Here is a 4,934-nt window from a genome sequence, read left to right on the forward strand (position 1 = left end):
CTGGATTGCTGTTATGGTTTGCTGTCCATGTCACTCAAAGGCAGCTTTGAGGCGGGGCATAGCGTATGGTCGAGGAGTTTGGAATAGCCATCAGGTCGGAAAGCTTTGCAGTGGGGATAGCTTTCCCTCTTCTTCAGTGAACAATTTTTCCATCAGGTTTATACTTTAGCAATTTTTCAGTTTAGTAGTATATTTACCACCCTTGCAATTACCATAATAATAATAAATCATACAGTATTTAATCCATTTCTAGTTCAAAAAACAAAACAAAGCCAGCCACCAGAATTGTAGGAAGTTATTAGTGCTGTGACACAGCATGGAGTATAAATATGCAGCTCAAAAAGTTTTGTTAAATATAATTTGAAACATTTTGCTTAATGGAGATGAAATGTTTACAATGCTCAAAACACCCTACATCATAGTTTAACAAAAAACACGTGGGAATAAGAAGAGAGAAAGATTTGTAACCTTTTCCAATAGCGTTTGGTAATTATTTTTTATGGGAAAATGTCTTAACATTTTTCAAATAAGATCAATAATGTCTTCCAGACTTTAAAAAATATTTACAAGTGCTAAAAATGTCTCTTACTGTGGTTCATTTTATAATGCCAAGTAAGACAAGATGTCAATAAAGTATTACAAATGGGTTTTCTACCACTTTTAAAATTGCTACTCTTGAAAAACTAGAAACTATTTAGCATTGAAACTCCCGTTTTTTAGCTGACTTACTTCATCTACCTTTGATAAAGGTACACAATTCATCCTATATGCTCTGTGGATTAACTAAGCTACAAAACCAGAGCATTGTGTCCCAAAAAGAATGTGTGTTCTGGTAGCAAAACAGCAAATACTAGTTTAAAATAAACTTAGAAAGCATGTGATATTTAAAGATGTAGCATAACTATAATCAGTACCAACTTTCGTTCTAACAGGAGCATCTTTATGGAAATTTTCATATATCAACAGATGAAATCAGAGATGAAGAAACATCAGTTGTGACCAACAGAAAATTAGTCCACTACTGGACACATCATGTGGTGTAAAGCCTACGGGTGTCAACAAGGAGATTTTAATGTTTGATGATTCTGTGCCCAGTCCACATATAAGGGAAAGATCATGTGCAAATACTTCGGTCAAGAGAGAAACATTAGAAGCTATAATCATATTTATTAAAAAAAGTGATATCAAATACAACCATATATATTCGTGCCTATTTGAATAGCATTTTCAAAATATCAAACAGCACTGCCATTTTCCAGTGACGACAAATACAAAGCATTTCAGCTTTCCTTTTTTTGAAAATAATTTTTAGTATTATATGCCTTACATACACTAGAAACAAAAATTATATAGGAATCCAGAGCCAAAAACATGACACTGAAAGCAGTCTCAGAAGAAAAATCTGAAAATTATTTCTAAAATGCACAACTATTAGGCAGGAGATGAAAAAAAATCCCTTCTAAAATCCTAACTCCACAGTTTTGTACACATGGGATTTCATATAGCAAAAAATAAAATATGCTTGCATGCTTTAAGAACAATATCAAGGTTTTTCTCTTTTTTTTTTTTTTGCACAGTGGCATTTAAATACTACATCCCTCTCTGCTCAAACCCTTTTATATATTTTCTCCTGAATTCACACAGTGGTTATATGGGGGTGAGTTAAAAAAACAAAGTGTGACAACAATTATTTGCTTTTCTTAACAAATACAATAAAGTAAAAACATTTGGCTTTGGTAAAAGCAGTTACATGAAAAGTCCCATGTACTTTAACATTCTGGAGAACTGCAACTGGGGAAGGAGGTGACTGGCAGGTTAAATATTCAAGCATTCCCTCCATGTCTGAACTGCAAATAAGGCAAAATATGTGTGAACAGGTTAAAAAGTTATTGCAAAACAGCTCATGCTTCTGAGATGCAAACCTGGATACAACACAAACAAGCTGCTAATTTGAAACTGAAGAACTGAGTATTTGGATTCGGCCAGTTCAAACATATTAATATGAAGTATTATTCTTACTGGAACAACTTACTACATGCATGTGGGAAATGAGTATCCATGTATATTACCTGTTAAGATTGCCCTCCCCATTTTTAAAAATTATTTGTAACTAGGAAGATTTCCCAGGATCTCTGCTTTATGCAAGACATTAATGGCTTCCCAAGTGAGCAACATAATTTTATACCTAAGCTCTTAAAAAATAGTCTCCATTTGAGTTTTTCTTTTCATAGAATCATAGAACTTTCCTTGGATGCTTTTTCCAGTTCCTTTACAAATATGTGCTGCTAAGATGAACTGTACAATATTGTTTGTACGTCTGAATTCTAGAGTTCTCTAATCCCATTCCCCATTATTTTTCTCAGTAAAAAGGCCACCATTTATGTTTTCATCATTATGTTTGAAACAGCTGAATTCTAAAAAAATTTAGACATTTTACAACCGTAAGACATTAATTTTTAAAAGCCTGTCAGTTTTGTAATAAAACAAAGCCGCTTGCAAATGACAATATTTGTCTGAATCCAGAAACAGAACTTTTACTAGACATTTGCAGAAGCTATCTGAAACTCCACACCATTGTATAGATTTGTAATAGAAGCAATAGTCCAACATTAAAACACACTGGAGATTGAACTTTGTATTGGTTATTTTTAAGTAGTATGAAGTAACTAAGTAAGTATGAAAAAGTACCTTAGCTGAAAATTACATTTAAAGTTGCCAAAGTTGTTTGTGGGGCACAGGGAGCCAAAACTTGGCAGGATAAGCCAGATTTGTATCACTTTAGTTTAAAGTCCAGAAAAATGGCAGGATTTAAATAGCTCATATTAATACCTGCTGTGCCCAAGAATTGCATTCAAGCATGACTGCATTTTTCTTCCTGCCCTCACTACAAAACCATGAAAGCATTTACAGAATTATACTTACAGAAGTAATTCTGGAAGATACTTACTGTAAGTATCACTCACTCCCCCTACCACTTTGACTTCAATAGGCAGAAACCCACAAATTATGTCACATGGAGCATTCACTGTATGGAAGACAGTAAAAATCTGTTGGATGAATGAAATCTGATATTCCCTCAAACATCATACTGTACTTAAAAAAAAATAATATCTTGGTCCTTTACAATGGACTTTGGCCTAAAGCTGCAACACAGGAAAAAAAACCTTTCAGCTTGACAGAACAGGTAACATTAGGAATAGGCTATAAATTAGTAAACACCTTATGAGCATAGTTCAACCATGTTGATAACTGATTATCACTGGAAAAATGCACACTAAAAAAGTTGATTGGCTTTTTATTGACAGCTTCTTGGCAGGTCCACACATTTTGAACTTTAGGCCTGGGTTATAAAATACGTACATGTCAGCAATTATTATTAGTCTTTTCCTTTCGTGCAATGCACATACTTAGCTTAAATTGCTACCTCTTAACTGCTTGACTAGGCAGATATATCTACCTCATTAACCTTGACATTCCTCTGAAAATCCTAGCGGTACTGGTAGAGTGACAGTGTTTCTACACAGAAAGGAAGTGAGCCCTGTAATGATGGACACTGTTGTGCTTTCAGGCACTATTTCTTTTTATTCCTTATATATTAAAACACCTGCATGATGAAGTAACTTAGTTATTTGAAAGTTCAAATGGAAACCTCCATGCTTTTGTGATTATAAAAACATGTAATCGTCATGGGTTACAGTTAATTCAAGGGGCTGTTTTGGTTTGTTCTGTTGTGTTTGTTTTTTTTTTAATATAGGGCTGCTACACTATATAGGTATAGAAATAATATATTTTTATTTTATTCTTATAATAGAGCTAAAAGATCTAAGTACTGGTATCAAATTGCCAGCCTATACCTACTAGTAAAAAGGAGAGTCTCATTTTAGAATCAGTTTATGGCACAACAAAAGAAGGGAAATTAAAGCTGTGGAGAATTTACAGTTGAGCAAAGAAATGATTCAGTGCTTTACATGTTTTCAGTTTCATATACCCTTTTAAACTGAAAACAGACATTTATACCCTGGAAAATAATAGCATTTCAAAATGGCATATGCACACATGGACTTTGAAAGCCATTGTTTAGCTGTACTAATTAGAGATGTTACAGATACTAATTACAATGTGCATGACAGGGTAATTTTAAAAAGAGAAAATTTTACATCACTTTTTAAAAGGTAGTACTGCATCAGTCAAAATCCATGTAGTCTTACACATACTAGTGGTTCTGGTGACATTGGTGGAAATTCAGTGCACAGGTAAGGAAAAGAGATTTTAGCCCAATTATGTATAATATAATAATATCCTAAGCTATCAAGAAACCACTACTGTAAACAAATCTTTACTGAGAGTTAAGAGCCCTTTCATGTACAGTACCACTTGATGCTGAGTGTGTATTTCCATCTAGCTACCATTAATTTCACACTAATTTGAATTGATGTTACTATTGTGCAATAATACAACTCCAGAATATTTTGATAAATTTAGGGTTATCTTCAAAAGATTCTTAGAATGTTTGTGCTAACTGTTAATGCATTAAGTGGACTAAAGCTTACATATTCTATCTCCAACATATTTTCATATTATGTATATGTAAACAGAATTTGTATTTCAAGCACCATTTAGGAATATGAAACATATCTCAATTGAAGTTGAAAGTCAGGTTTGGTCATCCTGTTACACATTCATCCTGGGTATGAAAGCAAATGTCTTACAACCAATACAAGAAGTTCTCTCACATACTGTGCTCCCCAATTTTTCTCAGGATCAGAAATAGCATGATAAAAATCGTAAGGTGCATGAATAAAGGCCATTCCTGAAAAAGCTGCAACATTCTGACAGACACTCATAAAAAGCATTTCAGAAAGAACATCCACACCAACATAAATATTCATTCTTAAAAGAACTTCTTGCACAGGGGTCATTTCAGACTGCAGGAA

Source organism: Chaetura pelagica, unplaced genomic scaffold (assembly GCF_000747805.2).
Source record: "Chaetura pelagica isolate M959 unplaced genomic scaffold, ChaPel_1.0 scaffold48, whole genome shotgun sequence".
NCBI classification, from domain to species: Eukaryota; Metazoa; Chordata; class Aves; order Apodiformes; family Apodidae; genus Chaetura; species Chaetura pelagica.